The sequence below is a fragment of the Hemiscyllium ocellatum genome, chromosome 26 (assembly GCF_020745735.1).
Source record: "Hemiscyllium ocellatum isolate sHemOce1 chromosome 26, sHemOce1.pat.X.cur, whole genome shotgun sequence".
Lineage (NCBI taxonomy): Eukaryota > Metazoa > Chordata > Chondrichthyes > Orectolobiformes > Hemiscylliidae > Hemiscyllium > Hemiscyllium ocellatum.
In genome coordinates this window covers 31,616,514-31,638,580 of record NC_083426.1, presented here as the reverse complement: position 1 = coordinate 31,638,580, position 22,067 = coordinate 31,616,514, and the positions used below count along the sequence as shown (strand labels likewise).

The 22,067-nt window shown below is 39.6% G+C and overlaps 1 protein-coding gene across 1 annotated transcript in view; it reads right to left on the bottom strand.

Moving 5' to 3' along the window:
* Positions 1-22,067, bottom strand: part of LOC132828198 (metabotropic glutamate receptor 4-like) — a 1,188,807-nt gene that overhangs the window by 659,914 nt on the left and 506,826 nt on the right. The window lies entirely within an intron of this gene.

Below are 22,067 nucleotides of genomic sequence, written 5' to 3'. Positions count from 1 at the left end.
CATTTGTTATTTATTTAACTAGCTATTATCTGCAAGGTCATCGACCTTAAGTTTTAACTCTTCCTGTTTCCACAGACGCTGCATGGTCTGCTGAACATTTCCATCATTCTCTGGTCACATTTTAGATTTCCAGAATCTGCAAGACTTTGCATTTGTGATTAATTTCTCATTCATTCCTTTCCTGATTATGAGACCTTCTTGTACACAATTCTATTCTACATTTCCCTACATAATGATTAAAGACACCATGTATTTACAAATTAATTCTGATTGATCAAGGTCACAGGGTGTTGCTATGGGAATGCAGCAGAGATTGACTGTCTCCATGACCCCCCTTTCTTCACTGTAAAAGTCCAATCAATAGATGAATCCCTTTTCCTTATATAAAACAAGCTTCTACATGTTCGTGTGTTAGCACATGTAATAGATCACACTGTAGCCTAGTTGAAAAAATTTTTTTTTTCCCAGTTGAGTTCTTAGCATAATCCAGCTTTTTTAACGAATGATGTTAAATCAAATTCTGGACATACTTTTCGTAGAATCATAAACCTGTGGAAGCAGGCCATCCATTGAGACCATACCAAACTTCTGAATGGATGGTTGTTTGTGTGGAGTTGGTACATTTTCCTCATGTCTGCATGGGTTTTCTTTGGATGCTCCCACAATCCAAAGATGCACAGGATAGGTGAATTGCTCATGCTAAATTGCCCAAAATGTTCAGGGATGTGTACATTAGGTGCATTAGTCAGGGTAAATATAGGTTAATAGGATAGGGGAATGGGTCTGGGTGGGTTACTCTTTAGAGAGTTGGTGTGGACTTGTTGGGCCGGAGAGCCTGTTTCCACACTGAAATCCGGACTGGTTCAGCCTGATTGGCATGCTGCCCACTGTAAATGGTTAATAGATTGTGCTACTGAAAAAGACCACTAGTTGTTGGTACTTTCAGACTACATACCTAGCATCATATCAGCAGTGAAACCCAAGTCACCTTACTCAGTTGTGTTGCAGGCAAGACAACATTTTGGCTTGACAGCAGCATTCTGTTTGTGGAGAGAATCATTTGTGGATTTACTACAAAGTAGCAGGCTGAGGCAGTTAGCTTCACCCATTGCTCAAGTTTTTTAAGACACCGTCCCTTTCCAGGGTAATCTAAGGCAGACTGGACACCCCTCAATGCCAAAAATGGTAAATACAGGCCCTTTTGCAACATACAAATGAGGATTTAATTCAGGTAGCCATTAGCACTCAGGATAACTTAGATATGCTCTATCTCAGCATTAAGTTTCCACAATTAGTAGATGGTTAGGGCCTTATTCATGAGGTTGCAGATAGGTTAACCGTTCACATCGTGCATCGTGTTCTGCCAGCCCTTGGTAGGCTTCAGGTTGGCTTGGGAACCGAGAGCTTGGCTGCATAGGGTAGAGGCTGTCCAAGGAGATGGGATGTACTGTACTTATTAGGAGAAAAGATACTTATGTAATCCTGTCCCCCTCTGCACCTCACCTGGTGCTGTACCCTCTCCTGCAGACAAAGGATCACCTTACAAAGATGCATATGACTAACCACTATCTTAAAACTAGCAGAATGATGCCCAAATGGAGCAGAACACTAGTGAATTATGTTTCTGGTCTCAGTTCCATTTTCTCTACAGCCAAAAATTGTCTGTTCTGAGGAAGAGTCATCAACTACAAATGTTGACTCAAATTCTTTCTCCATTGATGTTGACCTGCTGAGTATCTCCAGCATCCACAGTATCTTGTTACGTAAAAAAGAACAGCTACTAGGCAGACAATCATCAGCTTCATTAAAATTTCAATTCACTTCATTTCCAAGGATGCATTGCAAATTTGTGCTGACCGTGTGCAAATTCATGTTGATGTTAGTAGAAGAAGTGTCTTCTTAATATGACTTTCTGCCTCTTGATCACCGACGGTGTCTTTCGAGAGCACAATTCCCAGGTGGTTAAAGAGAGTTGCAGCTCTTAGTGCCATAATGCTGCAGAGGAGTCCATGGAATTTAGGGTCTTAGTGCTGCTAGCTGAAATAGGAGAATGGAAATGCTCTCCATTATCCAATATGCTGGAATTACAGTTTGAATATAAGGTCAAGCATTCATGCTCTGGTCTATTAATGTCTAGAAGCCAGCTTCATAACAAAGTCATAGCGAAGGTATAAAGCTCAATGCCTGCTTTGATTGCATTGAAATTTAAGAAGCAAATCCAACAATCTCTTATCACCCACATGATCTTTCCTTCAGCCATTGGCCTACTTGGAGAACGGATTCTCTTTTCTCAGTAATCATAAAATGCCAATATAAAAAAAATGAAGGCACGAGGCCTCCATGCGAAGAGTAGTGAATGGTTATACCTTCTCTTTTTTTTCTCTGAGATAAGTTTTGGTGACCTGTGCTAGGAATGCGCGAAAGCTCCTTACTGGTTTGCTTATTTTAAGTCACCGCTATCAACCTGCTAAAGTTTTTATTACCCTGGAGAGCACTTTAGCAGTTTGTTCAAGTGGCTGGTGGATGGCCTTGATGTTTCTGTCACTGCTACTAAACTGTCATTGTTTATCGATGAAATCACTTGTGGTTTGTCTGTCAGGTCAGCCACTTGCACTTTCTCAGCAATATTACTGCTCAATCATTTCACTAGTGCAAAATACTGTGTTTAGGAAATAAAAAAAACATACTCTTTAAGCAAATAAACAGAATCACTCAAATAGACCAGATAAGAATTTCACAAGGCTTTATCATTTTATAGTGTTCCACCATTATTGTTACAATGATTTGTTAACAACATGGGAAAAGTGAAGCAGCCAAATGATTATAATTTTGGAATAAGATTATTTGGAGTGAAAATTCCTTTCATCTCTTTACTGGGGTTTTAGCCAAGACAGTACTGCTAAGTACACACGGAGATATTGGCCTTGAGTTTTCTGGTCTGTGAGAGTGTGCATACACTTCCCTCAGGGAGCATGCTCCCCATCTCAAATTAAAACTCATCAATTCCTTATGTACCTTAACACTCATTTATTTAGTGGGAGAAAGTGAGGACAATGAATCTTCATAAGTCTTTTAAAACCTCAACTGGTTACCCGTCACTTGCAAGAAGCCATGCCTTACCCACTTCCACCTCTGGGAATACGACCCAGAAATGATATAGAACTGAGGAACCACCACAGCTTGCATTTACACACCTGCCTGTTACCATGTCTTCCATCATTTACAGAATTTCATACCTACCATCAGCCCATTACTCGAAGAGGTGATGGATGGTTGGAGAAACAGTTGAACCAGGAAACACTGTTAATTAACACTTTCATATGATAATATATAGGTTACTGTTTGGTAAATGTGAGATTGAAATGTAAGAGCATAAACAGAGATAGAGATGAAATTGAGCGTAATTTTGCACGCTCAATTAGTTAAATATTAAAGAAAAGCAATAATTTGCTGATTCCACTGATTCTGCTGATGATAAGGAGTTTGAAAGAAAATGATTGCAGACTGATGAATTTTGTTGAGAAATTTTTGCACTGAACAATAATTGGCCTTTTTAAGGAATTCAGCTTCTATCTGCTTTATCTTCTTGCTGCAGTCAACCCCATTTTATTTTATCCTTATTTGTCCTTAATTGAAGCTACATGCATTATTGATCAAGAAAACAGGACTAGTCATATTAGAGTGCCAAAGATTTCTCATTTTTAACCTTACTTGATGTAGAATCGCTATTCATGAACTGTATGTCTCAGATTGTAGAAAGCAACAACCTTTTTGTCATTAAGTACAAGTCTGTTCAATTATATAGAAAAAAAGAATCAGAGTTCTTATTTCTTACATTTATTACAACAGATTACATTCTCCTATCAAAACTACTGTTGCGTATTTCAGCGACTAACAATCCTGTTAGGAACATGGAATTCAAAGGAGGCTATTCAGTCTACCTCATCATTGAATGAGATCATGGCTGAACTATATTTGAACTGCATATTCTTGTCTTGCAAAAAATTTATCAATTTTTATAATCCTTAGTTGAACTTGCATTCACTATACTTTGAGTGTGTTTGGTCCAATTTTACAACTCAATGCTCTGGTTTTTATTTTAAGATAGTATCACCTTATCCCAGACTATCCATCTGCTGAAAACGTTTCACTACATTTACTTTATCAATTCCTTTCAAAACCCTGAAAAACAAAATCACTCTGACCTTTTATACTCTCGGGAACACATGCACAGCTGATGCAATCACTTCTCATAAACTAACTCCACAGCACTGGTAATATTCTTGTGAAACCTGCACTGCACACATTCCAAAGCCCAAAAATATCCTACTTAAAGTGTGATGAAAGAATTGTACCCAGTTATCCAGAAGTGGAGCTAATGAGGGCTTTGTAACATCATAGCACAACTCTACCTCCTCTTTACGTTCTTGCCACAACCAGCTTTTAGAAGTGAGGAACCGTTCAGTCTATTTGAATTTCATATGATATTTTAATAATACTTAGGCCCATCCTATTGTTTTGGTATATGGGTAACATAACACCTACATTGAGATCCAACTGTCACATGTGTGTCCACTCAATTACTCCTTTTTTTGTCTTCATTAGAAAAGCAAATCATTGGATGAAGATATATCTTGACAGATTCCCAAATGTAAATGAACTGATGCAACTCTGCATACATAATCTACTAAGATGTTCTTGTCACTTCCTTGAATAGTAATTAATTAAAATTTCACTGGAGTTTATTCTTTAACTGAATTAACACACATCATGCATTCCAATATGACAGAACCAATCTTTCGAGACTGCTTTATGAAGCATGAAACTTGGTTCATGTCAGAATCAACACATAATACTGATTGACAGTTTGAATGATATATCAAAGTGATGATATTTAAAAGATTTAATGATGTTCCCCTAATTGTCAATATTTTATTTACGAACTGGTCAGAAACAGAGAGGGTTTGGGGTGCAAGTTAGGGAGCAGTGACTTCCTGTCTGTAAAATTGTTCTTGACCATAATAAGCTTACCTGCTTTTCACTTGGTAGTTTTACACAAACTATTATGAGTTTTAAAGATCAATGTTCCACAAAACTGATAACTTGTAATAGGCTGCATTGGTTTCTGAATAGAAATATAATCTAAACAGCAGATCAGACCAGTCCATTAATCAAAATTCTGTGTTGTGGACTGTTAATCCTTTCAGGTCCATGAATACACATGTATTTTACTATTTTAGTTTCTACGTAAACCAAATTATAGAAAATTGAAAAATTAAATCTCTCATTGCATGTACATCTCATTATCCCAAAGCATTCAAAATGGTTTGTAATTTTCAAAGTTTTGACAAGAGAGAGGGAATGAGAAACCCAATCACTACTAATTGTGGGTCCCTTTAAAAATCTTGTTAATGTGCCTGTCTGGGTCAGAATAGAACTTTTTTAAACCTTATTTTGACAAATATGGACAATCTAATGCATTGTTAGTACATAGCTGTCTGATTCACTGTAGAGCCAATAAATGTTTGGCTTCACGTTTTGCCTATTTTTCCTGTGATCTTCTTGCATGATGCAAGATCAAGACCTCACTTGTTTTTTCATTGCCCCTTCTACTCATGTTGTTGCTGCTCACCCTGAGGCACACCCTGCTATCTCTGGAAACAGAACAATAGCCACCAATATGGCTGCACCTGCCTTTTATACTTGACAGCTCCTACCTGCTGGAGGAACTCAGTGCCTCTGATTTTACACCTCCTTACTGACAAAACCACTCAAAGCTTTTTTAAAAATCATGGAATTAGAGCAATGTTGTTGGCTTTGGTCAGCACTTGAAATTTATCCAGGAATCCATTCCCGAAGCCACTTTGAAAATCCACTCCTGGGACTTTCCATTTCATACTACATCCCAATTTGTTTTACTTTTGCAGGTTGAACATGAATCTCCAACATTGAAACATGCCCACAGCCTACTCTGACTTGTCAGAGTGGATAACTCCCATTGGACTGAATGGCATTTTTAGTGGGGTATCTCTTTTACTGTCTGGTTTGATGCCACACTATAAATTCAGATTATTTACAGACTGGTCAAGGGTAAGGCAAAGTCAAGGACTGCCTTCAGGCTTAGACTTCATCACCATTTATGATATCTTAATACTAAGTATGACTGTACATGGAAATCACTGATACACCAAAAGCTAACTACAATAGAGTCACCGAGATGAATAGCATGGAAACAGACCCTTTGGGCCAACTTTTCCATGCCAGCCAGATATCCTAAATTAATCCAGTCCCATTTGCCAGCATTTGGCCCATATCCCTCAAAACTCTTTCTATTCATATACCCATCCAGATACCTTTTAAAATGTAATTGTACCAGCCTTCACTTCCTCTGGCAGTTCATCCATATGCACATCATCATCTTGTGAAAAAGTTGCCTCTTAGTTTTTTTTTCCCCTCATGATTTTATAAACCTCTATAAAGGTCATCCCTCAGCCTCTTCCGCTCCAGGTGCAGCCTCTTCCTATAGCTAAAACCTTTCAATTCTGGCAACATCCTTGTAAATCTTTTCTGAACCCTTTCAAGTTTCACAACATCCTTCCTATAGGAAGGAGACCAGAATTGCACACAATAGTTCAAACCTGGCCTAATCAATGTTCTGTACAACTGCAACATGACCTCCTTACACCTATACTCAATGCTCTGACCAATAAAAGAAAGTACACCAAATACCTACTTCACTACCCTATCCACCTGAAACACTATTTTTGAGGAACTATGAAAATGCACGCCAAGGTCTCTTTGTTCAGCAACACACCACAGGACCTTCCGATTAAGTGTATAAGTCCTGCTCTGATTTGCCTTTCCAAATGCAGCACTTCACATAGTTAATGACAAATGTATCATCTTCATGTGTTCATATCCATGTTACAACCTAATCTGGTGGAGTTTCAAACTCTGGAGTGCTCTATCTCAACCCATATTGTTCAATTATATCCAGAAATGCAGCTCCATTGCACCATTGCAAGATGGCTCCAGGGTGCTAATGTCCTTATACAAAAGATATGATTCTTGTGTACTAAGGTCTTTCAATAATAATGTTGATCACTTGCTTTTTTTTAGTTCATGGATATTGGTTAAAATTATTCATGCTTTGAACAGTTGAACATTATAAAAAAATCAAGCTAATTCATTATTTCAGAATAAAGCATCTTTGTTAATCATTTGTTGATTAGATTAGACTTACAGTGTGGAAACAGGCCCTTCGGCCCAACAAGTCCACACCGACCAGCCGAAGCACAACCCACCCATACCCCTACATTTACCCCTTACCTAACATTACGGGCAATTTAGCATGGCCAATTCACCTGACCCACACATCTTTGGACTGTGGGAGGAAACCGGAGCACCCGGAGGAAACCCACGCAGACACGGGGAGAACGTGCAAACTCCACACAGTCAGTCGCCTGAGTCGGGAATTGAACTCGGGTCTCAGGCGCTGTGAGGCAGCAGTGCTAACCACTGTGCCACCAACAAAATTAAAATATGGTCCCATTCATAAGGGTTTGAGTGAAGGCAGAGGGGTATTTGTAGCAGTGAAATCTGGAAATTCTGTGAAAGCTGTGGGTCCTCTTTAACAGCAGGACTGCATTTTCAGTTTTACTAATTTTATTGATCAGCTATCTCCCTGAATTGGAGGTCAGCAGGCAGCAAAGCAAGCGATGGGAGGATGTAGGCAAGAACTATTGAAGACAAACTTCATCAAAAGATAAAGATTGGGAGTTGATTGGGGTTGCATAATTAATTGCATTGGAATAGGGTCTGGGAAATAAAATTGTTTGGTTTTTGGAAGAGGTTAATGGCAAATGGTACTAGAAAGTCAGACCAGGAAACATGACTGAATTGAAGAGGATGAATGTTGGTTGTGGTGAAAAGTTTGTTTGAGAGACTGGGTAAGCACTCTGGCTCCTCTTGACCTACAAACAATACTAGAATTAGATCTTAAATTTCAAACATATACTTCATTCATAAAGATATCTTCATAAAGATATCTTCATATACATAGGCACTAAAGCAGTTCAGTTATGTACAGTAGAACAAGAAGAAAAAGCAAACCTTGGTGATAACTGAACAGACACTCGTTTAACTTTGGCAGAAACATTTAGATGATGGACTTCCCCACTGCACTTTAGCACCAGCTGCTCCAAGCTTTAGTGTGTCCCTCAGGACAAACCATGCTAAAAGTACTACGTAGCTGCTGAACTTCCTTACTATCACTTTCCTTTAGCTTTGACAAATTACCAAGAAAACAACACATTGTAGTGCCAGCGACAATATTAGGGACAAAGCCTCATTTGTATAGTATAATTATATACCACCTCTATTACTCTGAGAACCTCAAGTCCACCATAATTAAAAAATGGACATTTGTGGGGGTATTAGTTTTCCAAGTCTGTTGAGATACCATTCCCTCTAACCCTTTCCTGCTTTTCATCTGAGTGTTGAAATCCCATTTTGAACTGTTCTGCTATGTCTGAGACAATGAATGTTCAGTCAATATATGAAAGATCCATTTCTCTTAAAACTACACAGAATATGTTTAATCCAAGATGGAGGATGGGAAAAATTTCTGGCTGTAACAGCTGCTCCTTTTTTGAGGAATTTCAGATGCTGGAGGTGATTTCCTCAACTTCCAGGAGCTGCAATTACTGTTTTATATGCTGTTGCATTGTTTTGGAACTTTGGCAAAAAAAAAGTCAAAACAACAGCAGTTTTAAAAAGGAGAAGAACAGACAAAGGAAGCACACGGTGAGGAAAGTGCAGGAGAGAGAGGGAAACAGAGAACCTGCACGGTTACTGCCTTTGATGTTTGAATTCATGTATCGCTGGACATCAGAGTGCATCTGGGATAATTATCAAAAAGTGAAATTCACAACTAATCTTGGAGGAACTATTGGGCGAAGTTCACAGTACAGAATCAGATAAGTTAATCTTTGTTTTAAGTGTGACCTGCCGAGAATCTGCAGTAGTGAGTAGAGTGGGTTATTTCTTGATTATATGTTTTTGGATCAAGTCTCTTGATTAAACTTAAACCATAATTATTAATTTAACCTGGGGCAGTGTTTGTAGAGGAATAAGACAGTGTTATTTTCTGGGTCTGTAGATTGTGAAGGAGCAAAAATGGCCATTATGAGAGTGGTATGTACTTCTTGTCAGATGCGGGAGTTTAAAGAGAGTTTAAGGGTTACTGCGGATTATATCTGCCATAAAGGCTGCTGGGTGCAAATCTTATCAGATCAAATGGATTGGTTGGAGAGACAGATAGAAGCGATGAGGAATTTGCAACAACAACAGTATGTGATGGATGGCAGTTATAGGAAGGGGGGAAAAGTCTCAGATACAGTCACATAGATGGGTTAACTCCAGGAAAGATAAGAGGGGTAGGCAGCTAGTGCAGGAGTCTTTTGTGCATATACCCATTTCAAACAGGTGTGCTGTTTTGGAAAATGTAGGGGGTGATGGATTATTCGGGGAATGTAGCACAAACAGCTAAGTTTCTGGTGTTGAGACTGGCTCTAATGCAGCGTGGGGTATGTCGGGTTCCAAGAGATCAATTGTGTTAGGGGATTCTCTAGTTTGAGGCACAGACAGACAATTCTGTGGCCAGCTGCGAAAAAGCAGAATGATGCATTGCTTCCCTGGTGCCAGGATCAAAGATGTCTCAGAGAGGGTGCAGAATGTTCTCACTGGGGAGAGGGGCCAGCAAGAGGCCATTGTCCACATTCGAATCAACGGCATAGGAAAGGAAAAGGTCGAGATTCTGAAGGAAGATTACAGACAGTTAGGCAGAAATTTAAAAAGGAGGTCCTCAAGAGTAGTAATATCTGGATTACTCCTAGTGCTACAAGCTAGAGAGGGCAGGAATAGGAGGATAGAGCAGATGAATGCATGGCTGAGGAGCTGCTGTAGGGGGGAGGGATTCACATTTTTGGATCATTGAAATCTCTTTTGGGATAGACGTGACCAGTACAAGAAGGACAAATTGCACCTGAATTGGAAGGGGACTAATATACTGTCACGGAGATTTGCTGGAGCTGCTTGGGAGGATTTAAACTAGTATAGTGTGTGTGCGTGTGCGTTTGTGTGTGTGCGTTTGCGCGTGTGTGTGTGTGTGTGTGTCGCGGTGGGGGTGGGGGGGGCGCGCAGGGACATAGTGAATGAAATACATCAATCTGAGACTGGTACAGTTGAGAACAGAAGCAAGTCAAACAGTCAGGACAGGCAGGGACAAGGTAGGACGAAGAAATTAAATTATTTATTTCAATGCAAGGGGCCTAACAGGGAAGGCAGATTAACTCAGGGCATGGTTAGGAACATGGGACTGGGATATCATAGCAATTACAGAAACATGGTTCAGGGATGGGCAGGACTGGCAGATTAATGTTCCAGGATACAATTGCTACAGGAAGGATGGAAAGGGAGGGAAGAGAGGAGGGGGAGTGGCATTTTTGATAAGGGATAGCATTATAGCTATGCTGAGGGAGGATATTCCCAGAAATACATCTCGGGAAGTTATTTGGGTGGAACAGAGAAATAAGAAAGGGATGATCACCTTATTGGGATTGTATTATAGACCCCCTAATAATCAGAGGGAAATTGAGAAACAAATTTGTAAGGAGATTTCAGCTATCTGTAAGAGAAATAAGGTGGTTATGGTACGGGATTTTAACTTTCTAAACATCGACTGGGACTGCCATTGTTTTAAGGGTTTAGATGGAGAGGAATTTGTTAAGTGTGGACAAGACAATTTTCTGATTCAATATGTGGACGTACCTACAAGAAAAGGTTCAAAACTTGACCTACTCTTGAGAAATAAGGCAGGGCAGGTGACTGAAGTGTCAGTGGAGGAGCACTTTGAGTCCAGTGACCATAATTCTATTAGACTTAAAACAACGATGGAAAAGGATAGACCAGATCTAAAAGTTAAAGTTCTAAATTGGAGAAAGGCCAATTTTGACGGTATTAGGCAAGAACTTTCAAAACTGAAAATGTGTTGCTGGAAAAGCGCAGCAGGTCAGGCAGCATCCAAGGAGCAGGAGAATCGATGTTTCGGGCATGAGCCCTTCTTCAGGAATGAAGAATTTCCTCATTCCTGAAGAAGGACTCATGCCCGAAACGTCGATTCTCCTGCTCCTTGGATGCTGCCTAACCTGCTGCGCTTTTCCAGCAACACATTTTCAGCTTTGATCTCCAGCATCTGCAGTCCTCACTTTCTCCGAGAAGAATTTTCAAAAGCTGATTGGGGGTAGATGTTTGCAGGTAAAGGGATGGTTGGAAAATAGGGAGCCTTCAGAAATGAGATGACAAGAATCCAGAGAAAGTATATTTCTGTCAGGTTGAAAAGAAAGGCTGGTAGGTATCGGGAATGCTAGATGACTAAAGAAATTGAGGGTTTGCTTAAGAAAAAGAAGGAAGCATATGTCATGTATAGACAGGATGATCGAGTAAATCCTTAGAAGAGTAGAAAGGAAGTCGGAGTACACTTGAGAGGGAAATCATGAGGGCAGAAAGGGGATATGAGATAGCTTTGGCAAATAGAATTAAGGAGGATCCAAAGGGTTTTTACAAATATATTAAGGACAAAAGGGTAAGTAGGGAGAGAATAGGGCCCCTCAAAGATCAGCAAGGCAGCCTTTGTGTGGAGCCGCAGAAAATGGGGGAGACACTATATGAGTATTTTGCCTCAGTATTTACTGTGGAAAAGGATACGGAAGATATAGACTGTGGGGATATAGATGGTGACATCTTGCAAAATGTCTATATTACAGAGGAGAAAGTGCTGGATGTCTTGAAATGCATAAAAGTGGTTAAATCCCCAAGGCCTGATCAGGTGTACACTATAACTCTGTGGGAAGCTAGAGAAGTGATTGCTGGGCCTCTTGATGAGATATTTGAATCATCGATAGTTACATGCGAGGTGCCAGAAAACTGGGATGTCAGCTAACATGGTGCCACTGTTTAAGAAGGGTGGTAAGGACAAGCCCGGGAACTATAGGCCAGTGAGCCTGATGTCAGTGGTGAGCGAGTTTTGGAGGGAATCCTGAGACCCAAGATGTACATGTATTTGGAAAGGCAAGGACTGATTAGGGATAGTCAACATGGTTTTGTGCATAGAAAATCATGTCTCACAAACTTGATTGAGTTTTTTGAGGAAGTAACAAGGAGGATTGATGAGAGCAGAGTAGTAGATGTGATCTATATGGACTTCAGTAAGGCGTTTGACAAGGTTTCCCATGGGAGACTGATTAGCAAAGTTAGATCTCACGGAGTACAGTGAGATCTAGCCATTTGAATACAGAACTGGCTCAAAAGTAGAAGACAGAGGGTGCGGTGGAGGGTTGTTTTTCAAACTGGAGGCCTGTGACCAATGGAGTGCCACAAGGACCGGTGCTGGGCCCTCTACTTTTTGTCATTTACATAAATGATTTGGTTGCGAGCATGAGAGGTAAAGTTAGTAAAAAATGAGGTCTGCAGATGCTGGAGATCACAGCTGCAAATGTGTTGCTGGTCAAAGCACAGCAGGCCAGGCAGCATCTAGACAGAACCCCACTGGTTCTCACCTACCACCCCACCAACCTCCGCATACAACGTATCATCCGCCGCCATTTCCGCCACCTCCAAACGGACCCCACCACCAAGGATATATTTCCCTCCCCTCCCCTATCAGCGTTCCGCAAGGACCACTCCCTTCGTGACTCCCTCGTCAGATCCACACCCCCCACCAACCCAACCTCCACCCCCGGCACCTTTCCCTGCAACCGCAGGAAATGTAAAACTTGCGCCCACACCTCCACACTCAATTCCCTCCAAGGCCCCAAGGGATCCTTCCATATCCACCACAAGTTCACCTGTACCTCCACACACATCATCTATTGCATCCTCTGCACCCGATGTGGCCTCCTCTATATTGGGGAGACGGGCCGCTTACTTGCTGAATGCTTCAGAGAACACCTCCGGGCCGCCCGAACCAACCAACCCAATCACCCCGTGGTTCAACACTTTAACTCTCCCTCCCACTCCACCGAGGACATGCAGGTCCTTGGACTCCTCCACCGGCAGAACACAACTACACGACGGCTGGAGGAGGAGCGCCTCATCTTCCGCCTGGGAACCCTCCAACCACAAGGTATGAATTCAGATTTCTCCAGTTTCCTCATCTCCCCTCCCCCCACCTTGTCTCAGTCGGTTTCCTCTAACTCAGCACCGCCCTCCTAATCTGCAATCCTCTTCCTGACCTCTCCGCCCCCACCCCACTCCGGCCTATCACCCTCACCTTGACCTCCTTCCACCTATCCCACCTCCATCGCCCCTCCCCCTAGTCCCTCCTCCCTACCTTTTATCTTAGCCTGCTTGGCTCTCTCTCTCTTATTCCTGATGAATTCTCTATTCCTGAGATGCTGCCTGGCCTGCTGTGCTTTGACCAGCAACACAGGTAAAGTTAGTAAGTTTGCAGATGACATCAAAATTGGAGGTGTAGTGGACAGCAAAGAGGGTTACCTCAGATTAAAACAGGATCTTGACCAGATGGGCCAATGGGCTGAGAAGTGGCAGATGGTGTTTAATTCAGATAAATGCGAGGTGCTACATTTTGGGAAAGCAAATCTTAGCAGGACTTATACACTTAATGGTAAGGTCCTAGGGAGTGTTGCTGAACAAAGAGACCTTGAAGTGCAGGTTCATAGCTCCTTGAAAGTGGAGTTGCAGGTAGATAGGATAGTGAAGAAGGTGTTTGATATGCTTTAGCTAATTGGTCAGAGTATTGAGTACAGGAGTTGGAGGTCATGATGCGGCTGTATAGGACATTGGTTAAACCACTGTTCGAAGATTGCATGCAATTCTTGTCTCCTTCCTATCGGAAAGATGTTGTGAAACTTGAAAGAGTTCAGAAAAGATTTACAAGGATGTTGCCAGGGTTGGAGGATTTGAGCTATAGGGAGAGACTGAACAGGCTGGGGCTGTTTTCCCTGGAGCGTCGGAGGCTTAGGGGTGATCTTATAGAAGTTTACAAAATTATGAGGGGCATGGATAGGTAAATAGGCAAAGTCTTTTCCCTGCAGTTGGGGAGTCCAGAACTAGACAGCATAGATTTAGGGTGAGAGGGGAAAGATATAAAAGAGACTTAAGGGGCAACCTTTACACACAGAGTGTGGTACGTGTACGGAATGAGCTGCCAGAGGAAGTGGTGGAGGCTGGTACAATTGCAACCTTTTAGGAGGCATTTGGATGGGTATATGAATAGGAAGGGTTTGGAGGGATATGGGCTGGGTGCTGGCAGGTGGGACTAGATTGGGTTGGGATATCTGGTTGGCCTGGATGGGTTGGACTGAAGGGTCTGTTTCCATGCTGTACATCTCTATGATTCTATGACTCGAACTGGTCTCACAGTCCATTTCTCACAACCAGTCAGCAAACACTGAAAATATTATGAGACTGAGGTCACATATTCATTGTATATTGTTCACAAAAGAAATTGGTGCTGGTAGAGATCAACTATATTTCTAAATAATGTCACATATTAAACAGTGTCCAACATTGAGATTTTTTACTAAACCTAACTATGGTGCCATCAGACACTACATAGCTTCAGCTTCTATCATCACATTAGTCTGAATAAGAGTACCAAAAAACCTGGCACATCATCAGAACACAAAACAATGATATATTGCAATAAATTAAACAGCAGCACCATACTACGGATGAGCTACCTCGATTTTGTTCTTCTGCAGAATGAATGCTCGAGAGGCTTTGTCTCGAGTGACACATCAAAAAACAATCATTCCTAAATGTATCCACTTAAACAATTATTTCAGAATCTCTCGTATAATAAAATCTGCATGGATATGACCTCTTGTAAATTACCCTGCCTGGAAGACCCACTTCCAGTAGTGGTGAGATTTGCTGGTGATGCACAAATTAGAATGAATATCAATGGATCATATTAAATTGAATTACAACAGAATTAGCATATTGTCACGTACTCAAATGATTGCAATGAAATGTTTACAAGACACCATCTTAGATACAAGGTACAAATTCTTCAGTAAATCAGAAAATACAACCATTGTTATGACAATCTGCTTTTCCAACCACAAATATATAGACTATGCATCTCTGACATAGGTAGGGGATCCATCTACATCTGGAAAACTACCACCCTTTCTTTAGAATTAAGCCGAGAGACTGTACAATGAGGGATTAATTAATGCAATTGAAAACGTTCACTGTAAAAGTGATCAAGTCAAAACAAAAGCATCAAAAATAGTTGAAAACCACACAACACCAGGTTATAGTCCAACAAGTTTATTTTGAAGCACTAGCTTTCAGAGCGCTGCTCCTTCATCAGATGATAATCACCTGATGAAGGAGCGACGGTCTAAAAGGTAGTGCTTCCAAATAAACCTGTTGGACTGTAACCTGGTGTTGTGTGATTTTAAACTTTGTACAGCCCAGTCCAACACCAGTGTCTCCAAATCAAAAACAGTTGGCTAGTTACTGTGTCTTAATCCAGTTTTGCTGCCCCTACTCTGTGTCAACAAAGTTTACAATGTTTTAGAATATATGAGTACTGGATCAGAGCGGAAATCAGTGTAAAATTCTCCTCCATTTTATGGAATTTTTATAAAATACATATGCAAGTATACATATTTGAAAAATTATTTTACATTTTAATTCAAACAACCAAGCACATTGAAGCAGATACACTGGTTAAAGTTCCATAATTGATTTAAAATATACTACCAAAAAGCTATTGCAAAGAACTCTGAAATACATTAGCCTAACTCCTCACAGGCTCATACACTAATAACACTGCATTGTAAGTTAACTGACACTAAAAATCTTCAACGATGTCCAAATTTCAGTGTAATTTGAGAGTTGTGCGCTTCAGGAATGAAAAACAGGCTAAAATGATTCTACCTGCACAGTTAACCTTATTATGAATATTTACATATATCTTTGCTACATTAATGAAAGAAGTCTTCTGATGAAGGGTCATTGGATCCAGGACACAAACTCTGCTTTTCTCCACTGATGCTGCCAGATCCGCTGAGCTTTTAGATCAATTGCTATTTTTGTTTCTGATTTCCAGCATCCACAATTCTTTGTTTTTATTTTGGAATTAAGATTGTCTAGTTCCTTTGTTGACATACTTTCCTACAATGGGAAATCTTCAACATGATTTCATGCTCTGGATATTTGGTTCAGACACACAGTAAGGCACACTTCTTTTTGAATGAAGTCTAGTTCACAAGGACGATTGAAATGTTAAGCTGTACCAGATACACCAACTTAAATATGATCCTTTGGAACTCAAAAAGCAATCTTAGAAGTGTGAGGTAAAATGTTGGCCACTTGGGTTTTCTTAAAGCTTTTAATTTCAAAGATGGCATTTGGCTTGCATCTGGAACATTCAACCGATCAACAGCTCAAAAATGAAGCAAAGAGGCAATAGTTTTATACTCATCTCAAGTCAATTGTATCTCCAAGCTAAATCTCACAGCAGTAATCTCACAATGAGATTAACTCTGTATACCAAGATTTAAACAAAATGCCTTCAGGACAATGTTAACCTATTAGACTTGTTCTGCTGTTTTCTATTTTTCAATAAAACTGCACAACTGTGTGATGGTATATAAACAGAGACTAAATGAAAACAAAGTACTTTAAGCAAGCTTTTTGGAAAGTATATGGAGCTACATTATATGAAAAATATTTTCAGTAATGTTTGAATATATTTTTTATATTTGAGCTTGAGAGATGTAAGTTGACATTCTGACACCTGGATTTTAGGAAACGTTTAACTATGAAGTCAAAGACCAGTTATTTAACATCTGAAAATGATGGGCTGAAGCCTGGTCAGAGATTAAACATTTAAAAATCTCAAACCCAACCAATCTTCGATCAAAATAAAATCCAAAAGAACAGCGGATGCTCAGTTCTGAAGAGGAGTCACTGTACTCGAAACATTACATGTGCTTTCTCTCCAGCTGCCAAACCTGCTGAGTTTGTTCCAGCAATTTCTGCTTTTGTTCCATTATTCCATCAATCCAATTCCAGCATTAATGGAGATGAGACAAGGAACGTGTAAGCACTCGACCCCTAGCAGATATTTTAATGAAGCTGGTAACATCAGAATAAACTTGTTTTGCCAATTTAACTCTGGCTGGCTGTGCTTTCCGCAGCTCAGAAAACCTGATAACTTAAAGAGGAGGAGGATGGCTTTTGGAGATTGATACTCATCAGAATACTGCTTTGTTTACCTCTCTCCTGCAGAATCAGGATATATTCTACTCCCTACCTGCAGATGTGTGACCTGTACCTGCTCTAAAGGTCTGCCTTTGAGTCCTCCCTGCCCAAGTCAATGTTAACCCTATCAATCAAGGTGAGTTCTGGACAAGGAACTAATCAAGGACTGCATCAAACAATACACCCCTTGAACATTCCCAGTAGACAGCATGCTAATTGTGTTATTCTTGCAAGTATCAGATTACCATGTCCAACATTAGGTGTCATCCTGCTATTGGGCAACATTAATTGGAATAATTCTGACTATAATAAGAATTACGTTTAAAAACAAACATAATTATCAGTCAGACTCTCAGTGTGATGCATTGTGTATACAAGATAATAAACATAAAATATCTAATGGTTGACATTGTGATCTGAGATTTGCAAGCCTAGGCTTGATATAGTCCATCAATTATTTGGACATATGGCCTAAATAGCTGGCAATACATTGGCAATGAAACTCATATCACATTAATATTGTGACTTTAACTTGCGTATCTGAAAATTCAGACCTTTGTGCAACGTTGGCAAAAGGAACATGCACATAACTTGCACTTTTTTTCATCAAGAATAGGGTAATGGAGCATGAGCAAAATGGAAGTGGATGGGGTTCTGATCAAGAACTGAAAATGTGTTGCTGGTTAAAGCACAGCAGGTCAGGCAGCATCCAAGGAACAGGAAATTCGACGTTTCGGGCCAGAGCCCTTCATCAGGAATCGATTCCTGATGAAGGGCTCTGGCCCGAAACGTCGAATTTCCTGTTCCTTGGATGTTGCCTGACCTGCTGTGCTTTAACCAGCAACACATTTTCAGCTCGGATCTCCAGCATCTGCAGACCTCACTTTTTACTCTTTTGATCAAGAAGGCTGGTTTGCCTTGAAATAAATACCTTGGATTTCTTAGAGCTACAGTTTATCAGAGGCTCTATGGAAACTTTTTTTGTATATTAGCTGAAACTGAACTAGGATGCTATGGATGCTGATTTTAAAGTGTTATAAGGTAATGAGTGATTTATGAAGCTGCCTGTGATCAGCTGGATGATAAAATATTCACAATGTTATTGCATGTATTATTGCACTACGTTATATTTTCGACTGCTAAGTGCAGCTGATCTTTATTCCCATAAGGCCTGCAAAGACAAAATGCCCAAGATGAATTAGCTTAATTTCTGTCCAATAAAGTGTACCTTAGCTTGAAAAAGATCTGCTTTGACGCACAAAAATAGCTTTCAATTACTATTCTGTCTTTTTTAAAAATATGTAGTTAGCACTGCATTTGTCAGTACTGGTATTTTCATATTCAGAATTGTGTACAAAATTTGATTCATATAATAAGGGAAAATATTTCAGAAAGTATCTGGATTATTCACAATACACAGTGGATGAATGAAGTCATGGCAGCAAAGAAATAACTATATATATATAAATGCTAAGTGGATAAATGTCAATTAGGATAAGATCCTCAATAATGAAAAGATCTAGAAGAGCATCAGGAAAATGCTCAGCTGCAGTGAAAATATAAATACTGTATTGAAATGAAGAGATAATGGATTGAATGCAAATCAGATGAAGCTGTGTTGTTGCTTTGCATGGTGTTTCACAGACCCCATCTGTGCAATTCTATTACCGAATCACTGGATATTATTGCCACTCTGAGGATGCAGAGGTAAGAAATGATAATTGTAGATCTTAGGCAAGTTTTGAAAATTTGAAGAGACGTTGGAGATGAGCTACAGAATGGGTTTAAGATGAACTTGACAGAATTGATCCAGGAAAATCATTAATATGTTAACCACAAGGCAACATAACATATAAAAATTAGGAATGTAAGAAAAATCATTTTTCACCAAAATAGTAAAGATGACAATTTGTATACTAACATTGGGCACAAAAAGGGCCATAATTCTACAATTTTAGTGGAATTCAACTTCCTACATTGTTCATACTCCCAAACCATATGCCAACATTTCATTGGACCATAATAAGGACAGGAGAAAGTGAATACTGCAGATGCCAAAGAGCTAGAGTCGAAAAGTGTGGCACAAGGAAAACACAGCAGATGCTGCCTGACCTGCTGTGCTTTTCTAGTGCACATGTTTTGACCAATAACAGGGATGGACCAGTTGTCTAAATTTAAATCTTACATGTTTGGTTTTGAACTGGGTCTAGTCTGGCAAACCAGCATGGCAGTGATATGACATTTGTAGGATCAAGCAAAAATCCCCATCATCCAAAACACTGGGTAAAACCCTGGCTTTTCAAAACTTTTAAAAATCAAAGGGACAAACACAGAGATGGCTGTTGGGAACCATTGTTTAGCTTGGAATTCCAATTTCTATCTCCTCTCTAAAATACCAATCAACCAAACATAACAGACTCTACCCTAAGACAGTTTTTACACCTTAGGCTTCCCAACAGAGTCAGTATGGGGCTACAGAGGTACCAGGCATTGAACTTCAATGGAAATCCATTCACAGAGATGACAAGCATTGAAGTTCAATCAAAACCCATTCACACATACTCAAATCATCGGAAGGCCAACTAATTTCAGAAGTGAACATCAAGAGCTTAAAGAAAACAACAAATTTGAGAGGAGATGAGGGGCCTGTCTGCATGTTTGCTATCCCTGAGAACGCCTTTTTCAACAGCAAGCTTCTGCACAAACAGCTTCCTCATAGGCTACCAGGATCAACAAGCACTTTGGAACCAAGAACCACAAAGGATGAACAAAGAACCAAGAACAGAGAAGCCAAACCAAGGGCCTCATCGGAACAAAGACATCCTAGATGGGAAGTCAACCAAGACTTCCCAAACGAAATCTATCAAACATAGGCCTGTACTGAACCAAGAAAACTGTTAGGAAGAACCTCAGCAACCAGCTCAGTTTAAAACCAGACGTTCCTCAGGAGTGATCTGAAACTCTCAAGATTTCAAAGTTCCAACCTAGCTATCAGGAAGGTGAAGGCAGGTGGTGACAGTGCATTGGGACTCCAAGGTAGGAAATCTGACTAACAATCCTACAATTAAAACTGTTGTTTTTTAGGTTATAATCATGTTTCCTCTAGCTAATAGTACTCCTGTTCTCTATATAGTTGATTGTCAATTTCCCTGTTAATTGCATTTACCCATTTTTGTGTAACACTTATTTTTGTATTGTCTTTTGCCCTGAAACACCTGTCTACTGATCCTAAATAAGTCCAGCATCTAGGACCAGGGGTCTGGGGTGATTTGAACCACTTACAAATCAGAAAATAACTGATTACAAACCAGATTCCTACACATTAGACACATCACTCAACGTCCTCCCACCTCCCAGCTTGTCCCCATAAGGCTGGTGAAGTTCAGTCCAGTTTGCTTTCAGTCTTATGTGAACCCAGAACTGTAAAGGCTAACTTTAAGGTTAACTTCTTGGTGGGTCCCACAGACCTTCACTAATTTTCCCATTTCCTTAATCAGGCAGGCTTGCATCAAGCGCTACGTTAGTACAACAACTGATGAAAGAGGGCTTCGAGAATATGATACAAAGTAACAAGTTGATGGGACTGATCTTTTTTCTATCCTTAAGCATTTCATCTCTAAAAGTGCATATTTTATCATAACCTCATAGTACTGTAATTGTCAATAGTGATGTATGTTACAGGTATGAGAGAAAAACTACTAAAGCCTGCATTATTGCACTGTTCTGAAACATTAACTTCACTACTTCATTGGGGATGTAACATCGGACATGACTTGGGTTTATCAGCACTGAATCATACAGAAGACATGCAGAACCATATGTGTGCATGTCGGTTTTTCCACCCAAAGAATCTATTTAATATCAATGTTAACACTGACAGCTTTTCTTATTCCAATGATTAATTCTGGTATTTCAACAACATGGCAGCATGACATTGATCAATTTTTGCAGCATTAAAATTGAAGAAATTTGTTTCCCAATTCCAAAAGTTGTTCAGCCGGTCAGTAACATTCATTAAAGACAAACGGTTTGCTGCATTTATATGGAAGCAGTGTACAGGAATTTATCAAAACTAGTCAATAGTTTTATGCCTGGCAAAGATCTGGAAATAGATTTCCTCGCTTTGTTTTTATTTCAGACAAGAAATTCAATTTTAGCCAAATTTCTGGGGATTTCCTGAAAATACAAACCTTATTGATAAATCATTGATTTTGAATTTATCCTGTGTAATGAATAATGTGCAAAGCTTTAAATTCTCTTTACAAATGCTCATCAACTTGGTTTATTTCAATTCCTGGACATTTTTTAGATTTCAATCATTTCTTTTATTGCATGAACACCTTATATAATTGCATGATTTTTTTTTAGTCTTCTGCCTTAAACCATTTATTTCATTCAAGGCTAAAAATGTAATAAACCTCTGATGCGTATATGTTGATTTATTTTACACAAATGGCTGAGAGAATTTTTTTTTAAAAACAGGATTGACTAGATTAAAAATTCAACATTCAAATTTATGTGTCAAATGGTTCTCAGCTCAATATCATTAACCTAGCAAAATATCCGAAGGCATTTTATAGTTGCTGGTCGTCAATGCAGTAATTATACAGCAATTTGAAACACTCACAGTAAAGATTGTTCTGAATCTTAATTTGTTTAATAAATCAATCTTTTTTAAAAAAAATGTCACTTGCACAGCATATAGGTCACAAATCATTTCACTGATCAAACAATTACATGCTCACACTATTATAGAGAGAAATATT